The following is a 13,026-nucleotide window of genomic DNA, read 5'->3' as shown; positions in this document are numbered from 1 at the left end:
GAAAAAAAAATGGTTTTTATAACTAATTCATTCTTGTAAGTTTAAGCTTACAAGAAAAACAATTATTCTGCTATTTATTGCCATTTTAAATAAATTAGCAAATCGTTTAAAAAGATTTTCTCACCAATTTTTTAAAATAAATTTAAACAATATTCTTTTACAGAAACTCTGTCTATGAATTTTTAAATAATAAGAATTATAAAAATGTTAAAAACCCTTAATTCTCTGCATTCCATTTACGTGTGTGTAAATATATGAGGTCTGTAAATAAAGTAATGAGACAGGTTCAGAAAAACTTTTTATTTACAATCCAATTATACATGGACTCTATCCCTTTCGAAATAGTTCCCTTGGGAAGCCATGCAATGCTTCAAATGGTTTTCCCACTCTTCATAGCAGTGTTGGAACTCAGAAACTGTAATATCCTTCAGATGGTTGGTTACATTTTTTTTTGTTTTCTACTGTTCCAGAATGGTGCCTTTAAGGTGTTCTTTAAAAGTCAGGAACAGGAAAAAGTCGCAGGGACTCAAGTCAGATGAATAAGGTGGTTGAGGAACTACAGGAATATTTTTCCTTGCCAAAAACATTAATTAATTGAGAGTGCAGTGTGACAAGGTGCATTGTCATGATGCAGCATCCAGTTGTCTTTGATGGTTGGTCTCATGCTGGCAACTCTTTTCCACAGTTTTTCAAGAATTTCTCGGTAAACATATTGATTTAAAGTCTGTCCTGCAGGCAAAAACTCCTTATGGACAATGTCATTACTACCAAAGAAACAAATTAGCATGGTTTTGATTTTTGATTTGCTTATTTTTGCTTTTTTGGGTGGTGGTGAGTTTGAAGTGTGTCACTTCTTGCTCTGGCGTTTTGTTTCTGGGTCGTACTCAAATATCTAAGATTCATCACCAGTAATAACATTTTTTTGCGGTTTCATTTCTGTGACGAGACACAAACATGTGTTCACTTATTACAGCACAACTCATGACTGAGCAGTTGCATCAATGTGCCGCTGGACTAGAAGTAGCTTATAGACCAAGGTCAAAGATGGTGTGCCTACGCAAGCTGCAGGGTTGCCATATCTTGCAAAGAAAAATCAGTCTCATTACTTTATTGTCGCTCCTCGTATATACTCAAAAAATGTTCATTAACTCATTCTGAATAGGGAATTATTGTGTAGTTATTTTTTATATTTAGTATCTTCATGTACTAATATTTAAATCATTAATATTAATTTTTTAAAAATCTACTTTTTACTTTGTAATTAATTAAGTACTATGTGATTCTGCTATGATAAAGTTTTACCATGGTTTCCCTTGATCCATCCAGGTAAATGCTGGGGCAGTTTAGTGTTTTATAGTGAAGTAGCACATCTACCTGCTCTTCACATGAACTATATGTACATGTACTATACATGTACATATATTATTATTTACAGATATGAATAAAATATTTTAAAATTTATTTTTAAAAGATAATAAAAATATATACAATAATTTATAAATATATATTTAAAAAAACAATAAGAAATAAATATTCACTGAATTTGATTTTTTAACAACAGTGGTAACCCAGATCATTGACAATAAATATATTATTTATTAGGTTTAAATTTAAATAATAAAAATATTTCTAAAGTACAGTAATGTGCAAATTAATCTGAACACAGTTGTTATTTAATAAAAAGTAAGTTTATTTAGGAAAAAAATCATACCTGTACAATTTGTTAATATCTAGTAATTAATATGTCCTCCTTTATTCTTAATTACTTCACACATAAGATTTGCCATGATTCATTAAGAGCACTATGCACTTTTTTTATTTCTTCTTCATGAAACCATACTAATAATCTTGTTTTAATGAGGTTAATTTTTGTAATACAATTCATTTTTGAGAGTCGTTTTTTGACTACTGCCCAAAAAATTTCAATCAGGTTTTAGTCTGGGGAGTTTCTGGCCATGGGAGAACTTTGCTTTGTTCTTTGGGAAATTTTTTCACTTTTTAGTAGATTTTATAAAAAACTACCTACTGTAATGGTTAACACGATTCGACTTCCTGAAAATTTCGACATATCTTTGCATTTCACATCCCCCAGACCTTAAAACCACCATCAGTTCAAAAGCTTATATATATATATTTCACTTTCTCGTCGACACAATAACTGTCGTAATTTTTCACCAATCTCTTTCAAATTGATACATAAAATATAACGACCCAAAATCTCGGTTGAGATCGTTAATGGGCAAAATCAGACCATAGGGGTGGAAATGGGGGGGGGGGGGCTTTTTCGGAAAAACAAAATATCACTTTTCTTATTAACTAAAATATTGAATTCATTTAAAGTTCCTACTACTCTTTGGATAAGGGCCTAAAGTTTTTTGATATCGCCAACCATTGGCCCAGGGGGTGGAAAAATGGGAGTTTCAAAGACAAAAAAATCATACCTCCCTTAATAGACACAGTATTGAATCGGTTTAAAGTGGTCATTAGTCCTCTAAACATTACCTACAACCTTTGTCTGAAACAATTTTTGATATGATCAACCCTTACGCAAGAGATGATCAAAATGTTGTTGAAATTGTAAAAGATGGGGTTTGTTGTATGCTAAACATGTGAAACTTTTTTCACATGCAACCATTATCATATTGAGTAAATTTGAAGTTTTTCTTAACTTTAAGGTGGAAATCTGTTTTAACCCCTACTTAGCACCAGTGAAATCTACCTCTGCCTTCCAGCGTGCCAAAAGGGATTCTTTTGACAGTATAGCATGGTGTTGGAACACTCCACACATTGCTTGGTAGGAATCTGCTTTGAAGTTGTGTCACAACCCTTGATATATCCATCAGTTTTCATCATTCCATCGACTGGAAGTAATGAACAAAGGCCTTCAAATGTTAAATAACACAAAACATTTTTTCTGGGAATTTTTAATTGATTATTGACTATGAGTCAGTGATGTATTTTCATCTGATGTTTTTCTTACATATGGAACCCTTTGGCCCTGAACATAAAAAAGTGATTCGTCTGAAAACGTCACATTTTTCCAGTCTTCATTGGTCTAGTTAGCATGTGCTTTGGCCCACAAGTCTTTTTTAGCTGGCCAACGAGCTTTCCATCCAGCTGCATGAAGTCTGTGTCTAACAATTCTCACGTGTAAACCTGTTCCACTGGTTGCTAATTCTTTATTTAAGATCACAGCAGATAATTTTGGATCAAGTTTACTTTTTTTCACTAATAATTGATCGATGTTGGATCACAAATAATTGGTGTTGGAGTAGTTTTCTTTTACGGCCACATTTGCTTTTCCTTTGAGGTGAAAAGGAACCAGTTTAAACAATTCAGTAAATTGTTTTAAAATAGCATTCACTGTCCTTAATCCAACACCACACTCAAAAGCTATTTGTTGTTGTGTCATACTGGTATTGTCAGAAAGAGAAACAATTTTTGAACACTTTCTTGGAGTTATGTCCATTATTATATATTCAAGACTCACAAAACAAAAAATACAAAATGTGACTTTGTAAAAACAAAATGAAATAAACTTTTATAAAATGAAAATTGCTAAATAACCAAAGAGCAATAACCTCACATTACACAGACTACTTAAGGAATGGCCATGGTCAAGCAGTGTAACCACAACATAGAAATAAAGAAAAAATTACTGTGTTTCAATTAATTTGTGCGCTTCTGTAATTTAGAGAACTACAATCTGCAGAATAAAAGATTTCTTGAACAAGACTTATCAAAGCTCTTTATAAGTTATCAGCAGCTAAAAGTTTCAATTTGATTCCTAGTGAATTACAAAGATTCCTACACAATAAAAATGAAATGAATAAAGTACAAGGAGTGATGAAAACAAACAAACACATAACTTGTACATGAAAAGAGATCAAATTAAACAAAATCACAAAAAATGCATTTTATTTGCTTTTTTTATATTTATTTTTGCATGTAGTCACCATTTTCAGCTACATATTTCTCTCAATAATGAACCAGTTTTCTCATTTCAGTAAAGAATGATGGTGGTCTTTCCTCAATCCACGATTTCACTGGTCCTTAAGTTTATCACTTTTAGTGAAATGAATACCGTTTATATTCCTTTTTAATTGTAGAAAGAAATGAAAAAGGTTTAAATTTCAACTTGCATAGCCTCCACGATTGCACACAGTGTGTGTGGCCAAGCATTTCATGTAGCAAAATTATTGTCCCTGTGGATTATCGAACATAACACATTTATTTACTAAAGTGTTTTAACATTTCTATGTATCACACACAATTTACAATCAACCTGACTTCCAGGTAGCCAGTCACGTACATGTATTTGGAATCCCAAAACATTGTCAAGAAAATTTTTTTTGTAGTTTTACTTCTGGGTAGTAATGATACACCCAAGTTTATTTTCCCTCGTCAGAAAAAAATTTCAGCTTTTCACAACCCTCCTTTTGTTGTTTGTTCTCTGTGAATTTGCATGAGACCCACCACAAAACTGGTTTTATAATATCCCAGTTGTGCAATAATGTGTCCTACTTGTTCTTTTGATAAGCTATTCGGTTGGTGATGCATTGCTGTGTTAATTGACAGTCATTTTGAATCAATTCATCAATCTTCTTTTTGTGCTTCTCAGCAGTCATAGAAACTGGTCAATCACTGTTGAGGTTCATCCTCAATATTTGCTTTACTGGCTTCTGAAGCACAAAATTTTATTGCTCACCTACTCAAAGTACTTCAGTCGACAGTTTCATCACCATAAATTGCTTTTAGATGACAATGAATGTCACTAGTGTTCACTTTTTCCACCATTAAAAATTCAATTGCTGTAAGTTACGATGCACTGACAAAACAGGCATACATAAATGCATAACAATGATGACTGATAGAAAATGAGAGGGTATGGATCAATGAGTTTTGAAATATTATTAGTAGGGAAATGAAAATACAAGATGGCAGGCAGCACCTGTTGCTTTCTGCTACAGGTTGTTCTGTTATGTTCCAGTGTATCATTACACCTGCACCTTGTAAATTAAAATGTTTAAAGTCAAACCAAAAAATGAGTACAATTTACTTATATTGCACATATAAAATTCCAAAATTAAATTAACACATCCCTCAACCAGCCACTTTTTGGAAAAATACAGATTACATAAAATATTTTTTTAAATAAAATTTTAGAGAATGTCTGTTCTTATTACACAGTTGACACAAGGGAGCACGAATTACATTAGTTTATTTAAAATTATAGCCTAAGAAAATACCCTATTTTTAAAAATGCTGAATGACAACTTTTTTTCGTAAAAATCAACATAAAAGCAGTACATGGTAAAATTTTCAAGCAATTTTCCTTTTATGGGAAAGTCTTTAAAGAATATTTTTAAGCACATTTTTAATATATTCATGCTGGATCATATGGATCTATGTAATGATTATATAAGTCTCTATTTAATAATAAGATTTATTAAATAATACAATTAATAAATCACAGAATGATTAGTTTATTATTAAATTTTTTATTTAACTGTACTTTATCTTGTGTAATTTATCTATTTTCAATGTTTTAATATTTATATTAATGAAATATGATTTTTTTCAAAATTTGACACTAATTTCTCTCTCTCTCTTTCACTTTCTTAATCCACAAATTTTATTTTATTAATTATTTCTGCATTATTTTGTTTAACTTATAATGGTTAATCTGTACAACATATTTCTACTAATGTTTTACATTTTTTTTAAATCTGTTGTCCCAAATCAATAATTATTCTAGTTTTCTTTTTTTTCAATTTATCTGTATTTTCAGTGTTTTTTTCTTGAACAAATATTTTCAGATTTATATTATCACTTAAAAACAACATAAATGTTTTTTTTTTTGCATATAACTATAACAAATAACTTTCAAACATGTAGACCTAGCATGATCAGCCATTTTGGGGTGATAAAGCTAATACATACAAAACTGCAAAATGTATAATAAATAACTAAAATTTAACTTAAATAAATACTAAGGTAACTTTCTAGTGTTGTTTTATTTTATTCTCAGTTACTAAAGTTTTATTTGCATATTTCTTAATTGTGTTTATTGGTGTATGTTTAGGTTAACTGTGCAGCATGAATGTAAATATTTATTTGTAGCCATGGGAGAATATACCTTCTTTTGTAAACATTTTGGTAATTTTTATGTATTTTTGGTAGCCACTTGGTCATTAAAAAAAATTAACTCTTGAGAAAAGGTTTTTACTTAGAGTTTTAGTTTATTACATATCTTTTTATCACTTTTGCACATAATCGCCATTCAGTTCTAAGCACTTTCATAACACTCCACCAGTTTCTTTAACACCTCTGCATAGAAGATGGGAATTGAACCAGTTGACAACGGCAGTCTTGAGTTCCTCATAGTTTTAAAAATGTTGTCCATTAAGCCACTTTTTCAAATGCAAAAAGAGTTAATAGTCGCTAGGTGCAAGGTCGGGATTATATGGAGGGTGGTCAAGGGTTTCCAACGAAAATCTTGAATCTTCTTCTTGGTTAAGGCAGTGGTGTGAGGACGCGCGTTGTCGTGATTGAGGATTACCCCGGACGACATTTTCTCGCGTCGTCGATTTTGGATCGCACGTCTTAATTTGGTGAGCGTTTCGCAGTACATTGTCAGCTATAATTGTTGATCCACGTTCCATGAAATCAACCAAAATGACAGCCTTTTCGTCCCAAAAAAACGGTAGCCAACATTTTAACTTTTTCGATTTTGGGAAACTTGAATGGCGCCACTGCATTGACTGTTGTTTCGATTCTGCGTTGCTGTAGGATATCCACGTCTTGTCGCCCATAACAATATGGGGAAACAAATCATCTCCATCTTTTCGATAGCGGTCAACGCTCTTCCACTGCACGTTCTTTATTCTTTGTGTTACTCAGTGACCATTTTTGGTACCCACCTTGCATAAAATTTCTGATATCCGAGCTTTTCTGTGACAAGCGTGTAGATAGAGGTGCGTCCAACATGCGGAAATTCATCAGCCAGAGCACTAATCGTCAATCGCCGATCACATCGTAGTTTTCGGTTCGCTTGTTCAACGATTCAGTCGGTCTGAATACTGAGCCTGCCATTCCGCTCTTCGTCATGCACATTTGTGCGGCCATTTTTAAAATCTTGACACCACTGTCCAACATTTCCTTCATTTTATTACTGTACGTCCATACACTAGGCACAACTCCCGATGAATTTCAGCAGCTGAAGATCCTTTTGCACACAATAATCGAATCACAGCGCGAACTTCAAAACTGGCGGGAGAAACGATTGTCACGGACATTGTGATCTGCATTCACCGGCAGGCAAACGACTAGTTAAACAAAACAACTGCAATGACTTCGTAAATAGCCGACTGATGGCCCTGCATGTGTGAAACTGTGTTCAGACCCTCTAATATTTAAATATAAGCCGACGGCTCTTAATTTATGAATATGCTTCTATAAGTTAATAAAATTACATATTTTCTGTTAAATAGGTACTTTTATTTTATTTTCAATTCGACGTACAGCTGGATGCAAATATGAAATAATTATCAAACAATTCAAATTTTACTATATTTAATTCATTGTATTTATCACAGACGTGAGTATAACATATAATAAAAGCATGAAATAGCATATTTACATTTTTTTACTAAAGATTTTTTTCAATCATGATATATGGACATTTAAATAATTTTGTAAAAAAACCCATAGCCGCTTCTTATTCTGCTTGAAGCCAATTATTTAAGAATATATTGTTTTGAGTCAGTTTTATTAAAATAAAATGTGTAAACATTAAACTATTAATTTAAATTTTGTAAGCTTAAAAATGATTTTTAATGAATTGTTATAAATAATGTGTAAATAAGTACAAAATGTTTAGAATGTAAATTTATAGTACAATCTTCAATAGTAACTAAAAAATAATATTAAATATAAAAATGTAATAATAAATATACTACAATTCAACCTTAAAACATATGTTTACTTTTTTTAAAGTAACTGTCACCTTATACTACAAGGAGTTAGTTGAGCATGTAAATATAATTGTAAAATTTTTTTTAAACTTATTTCAACATGCATACCAATAAAGTCAGAATAAATAAGAAGAAATCAAATTAGTATTAATAATATTATAAATATAATTAATATAATAAATTAATATTTAACCCTTAAACTGATATTGTGAATTCCGTTACATTAATGCTATTGTCAGGTCATAGCTGAGCCAAGAAATAAAATTTCACAATTTTTTACAGTATTAAATTTTTTTTTTTGGAATGACAAAATTATTGACCGATTATATTTACAACGGAAAACATCAAGAAGTGGCATTTTTTAAATATTTTTTTGTGGTTTTATATAAAATTTAATGATTTTACCTGATTATAGCCTGGAAAAACATCATATTATTTAATATACGTTATTTCAAATATTTATAACTGTATTTAAGAAAGAGAATATTCAACATAACGTTTAGAATGTATATAAATGAATAAAACTCGTGCTCCAGATATATTTCACAAAAATTAACATTTTTGATGAATTTTTTTAAAAATACCAGCTACTGATGAAAAAAATATTTTTTACACGTATTCTACGTATCATGAAATCTGAAAATGTCTGATTCTTGTTTGTAACAAAAAATTATTATATTTTGAAATTAAATGGAAACAAATATATATTGAACATTTTTAAATGAAAAAAAAAAACAATTATTTTCAACAAAAAAATTTTAAGATTTTATTCAAGGTCTTCATTTTTGCAAGTATTGCATATGATGTTATTTGTACTATGGCTTTTGCATACATGGTCTCTACACTCACTACAGACAATGGAATGTCTGTTGCCATTGGTTGATGGGCACATATGACATCGTCTGTGTTCTTTCTGTTGCGGCTTCTATTTTTAATTTTTTAATTTTTAATATATTTCTAATAATAAATGACAGCGATCTTGGAAGTCTGGATTCTTCAATTCAACGTCTCATGTGAGTTAAGGCAAGTGATTTTCCTAACTCTATTCCAAAATCGGTTCTTGTGAATGAAGACTTAGCTTCTTTTGCTGTAAACAGAACATAACTTAACCAATGTAATAGCCATAATGGGTAAAATATTGCAAGAGGCCACCTATGTGCTCTTCTCTGGAGCAAATAATTTACGCATTTTTGCTTTAGGCTGTCCACACCAACTTTAGTTTGATTGTAGTATTCGATAACGTGTGTTTTCCATTGTTGTTTGCAGAAATATTGTGGTGCATTGACAAAAAAGGACAAATCTACCTTTCTTAGTCATGTAGGAAACCAAAGTTTTGTACTTTGTAAAAACATATTTTGTTGTTCCTTCAGGATCTTTTTTTTTTGGATATACATAATTCCGTATTTTGCGTTTATTTTATCTCAATGTACCAATGTATGTCAAACCATTTTTTAATAGTTAATCAACTACTTCAATAGAACTAAAAAAGTTGTCACCTGTTATGGTTAAACCAAAGAAAGAACATTCAATGTAGGAATGCTTAATTTTTTTGGATTCGGTTCATTTGATTTACCACAATAAATCAATGCAATGCAATCAACATATAATGCATCTTTGCATCACAAACAATTTTCTCATGTAAATTTGAAAGGAGGATCTGTAGAGACTCAGGTTTCATTCATGTTATTTAAAATTCACTATTAATGAGAAACATTAATTTTCATTTAAAAATGGCCTAATAAACATTTAAAGATGTTTGGTTTTGGTCAGATTCACACTCTGTTCCTGACGATTCAGCGGCTCAGCACAGTTCACACAGCTCCTTTTGGATGCACTCTGCTTCTGACGATTCAGCAGCTCAGTACAGTTCACACAGCTTCTTTCGGATGCACTTGGCTGCTGACAATTCAGCGGCTCCATACACAGTATATAAGCAGGTTTTGCACTTCAATCAGGCAGTACTCTATCAGTCTTCTAAAAGTCTACTACAAGGCTCCAAGGACTCAACAAGTCTTCTTTCACTCATTACACGATATTACATATATTAATACAATAAATTTACATAACATTCACAAGTTAATAATGTTATATATATGGATGTTATTTACAATTCATAATAAGAATAATTTAATTGCAAGTACATAAAAACTTAATTTATTTAAAGAATCAGCACCAATTTCGATATACATTTTTTATTGGTCCTCCAACCACGGATATTTATTTAATCTACATTTTTGAAGAATTTATTATTTAATCTACCAGAACTGTGGATAAATCTACAATTTGAAGAAACATAATTTAAGAATCTTCATATTCAATAAGCTACTGCATAAATAGACTCACAGTGTCTACATCTACATCATTTACCTAACACCTTTCTTAATTTACTTTATATTGTATCATCATTATTATATTTAATTCATTTCACATTTAATTTACATTATTAATAGTAATTCACATTGTTATTACTATTATCATTATGGATATCTTGTTGCTCTAGAATTATTAAAGGTATGGTTTGACAAATATACAATTGCTTTTCACAATGCTGAATACATTTTAAGATCAGATTCTATAAAAAGAGAATCTGTAGATACTTTGTACAAATTTATTAATGAAATTTCCTCAAATGTGAACTTGCGTAAAGCGATGCAACTTCCTGTTAATACACATGAATTTATCCTAGTCCAATTTCTAACATTTAAATTAGACTATAACACCTCAATATTATTGAAGGAAGGTTGTCAAATGAGAGGTTTCCCACCTTTACAGACTTAATTGAATTTCTTAATTAGAGATGACAACTTTTAGAAAATATCAATGCATCAACCTCAAACACACAAGATGAATACAGGAAAGGAAACCAAGGAACAATACAACCAGATCTTTAACTAAACATTTTAATTTAAATCCTAATAAACAATATAAAGGATCTAATGTTGGTTATTATGCAAAATCCAATTTATATCGATGTTCATTTTGTAATTCAAATCATTACTTATATCAATGTAAGGAATTTTTAAATTTGTCCATAGATAAAAGGTAAAACCTTTTTGGCAAAAAATAAATGTTGTTTTAATTTTTTATGAAAAGGCCAGTGTATTACTCAATGTTGTTCAAAGAGTCTATGTAAGATATGCGGTAAGAAACACAATTCATTTGGACAGATTTAATCATACTAAGGTAGATAGCAATAAGCCTGAAAGAATAACCTATTGTTTGTTTAAAAATCAGTCAGATGAAAATATAATTCTGTCAACAGCTGTATGTAATACTACTGATATACAAGGTAATATGTATTCATGTAGATTACTGTTAGATTCTGATTCACAAGCAAATTTTTGTACATATAGTTTTGCCCGCAAATAAGGTTATAACTTAACAAAAATAATCTACCCAATTCAGGCATAAATAATTCATTATTTCAATCCAAATACAGTGTTACACTTAACTTAATTGCACTCACGTTATAAAACTTTTCGTTCAAGGTACAATGTGCTGTTTTACCTGATATATCCGATTGCCTGCCATCAACCCACATTTAACACTTCTAATCTTAATCTTTTTTTTTTTTTTTTTTTTTAACTGAATTTTTACGGGCATCGACTGCTAAGGTCATTAGCCCTCGTCACATTCTTTAAAAGAAATTATTATCTCCATCAGGATCGTCATATTGTAAGGGTGTAAAGGGCCCTTACATTTTATTTAAAAACACAAACTTCACAATAAACATTAAGACATAAAAGACAAGGACAATCACAAACACTTATGGGGTGTAAAGGGCCCCAATATTAAAATTTGAGATAGGTTCTCAAAAGACCATAAAATTAAAATTTCAGCTTATCAATACCATATCTTGCTTTCTTTCTTCTATGAGTCTCATTTATAGTTTGTTTAAGCACCCTCGGGGCGACCAGAACCGCCGTTGAGCAGTATATCAGTTGCGCCAGGGTGCCGTGGCAGTTGAATCCTTCTTATAAACAGGCTATAGGCATGCACGGCGTACACCTATAGCCTCGCGCCCTCAATCCACCCTTGAGGGTTCCCCATGCCATCATCGGACACACCCCGACTCACTGCTCTTGAATGCAGGTGAGCCAAAATGGCCTAGGCAAGAGGGCTACCTCCCGTCACTATACGTGCCACGCTTCGAGACTCCCTTATATATGTATATAAAACTACCGCTTAGAGATTCTTTTGTCACAGCTTTAAGCATTTTCATTTTATAGACTTTTAAGAAGTCCACTGGCGTGTAAAAATGCAACTATATTTTCTTCATTTCCATTATCCAGATCAGCACTAATATTATTTGTAAGACGGAACCTCTTTCTGAGGTCCTCATATATGGTACACTCTTCTATTAGATGCTTGATTGTCAGTGTTTTATTACAAAATCGGCACATTGGTCTCACTTCGCCGGTTAACAAATATAAATTTGTTAATCGCGTGTGACCGATTCTAAGTCTGGTCACCGCTACTTGTTCACGGTGAGTCAACTTAAAGTCGCTTTTCCATTTATAATGAGAAGTTTTTACTGAGTTTAATTTTGTATTTAAACTCCTCCATTCAGCGTTCCACTTATTTCTTACTATGTTTGTTAGACGGTTTTTAACATCTGCCACTCTTACAGGAAATGCATCCAAATCATCGCAGACTGTTGCCTTTCTGGCAGCTTCGTCTGCGATTTCATTACCTGTAATACCAGCATGCCCCGGAGTCCATACAAATACACATCGCCGTCCTCGTTGTTTTAGAACGTATAAAATGGACAGGATGTCTGCAATTAGGACATCCTTAATGTTCTTGTTCCGAATTGCGACAAGTGCACTTAATGAATCGGAACATATTAGCACTCTCTCTTCGCAATAGTGTGTTCAGTGTAGCGAAGAGCTTGCTGAATTGCAGTGAGTTCTGCCGTGTAGACACTGGCCACATCTGGCAGTTTCCAAAAGTGGGCTTCTTCATTATCATATATTGAGCATCTAACACCATGTTCGGTTTTAGAACCGTCAGTATAAATTCTAATATGTTCTTCGTAGCTACTGACGGT

General features: G+C 31.7%; 1 protein-coding gene across 1 annotated transcript in view; it reads right to left on the bottom strand.

Annotated features, from left to right (window-relative positions):
- LOC142324071 (uncharacterized) overlaps positions 1-13,026 on the bottom strand; it is a 761,232-nt gene that overhangs the window by 570,453 nt on the left and 177,753 nt on the right. The window lies entirely within an intron of this gene.

The sequence above is a fragment of the Lycorma delicatula genome, chromosome 4 (assembly GCF_047948215.1).
Source record: "Lycorma delicatula isolate Av1 chromosome 4, ASM4794821v1, whole genome shotgun sequence".
NCBI lineage: Eukaryota > Metazoa > Arthropoda > Insecta > Hemiptera > Fulgoridae > Lycorma > Lycorma delicatula.
The sequence above is the reverse complement of the archived record's forward strand: the minus strand, read 5'-3'. Positions and strand labels throughout refer to the sequence as shown.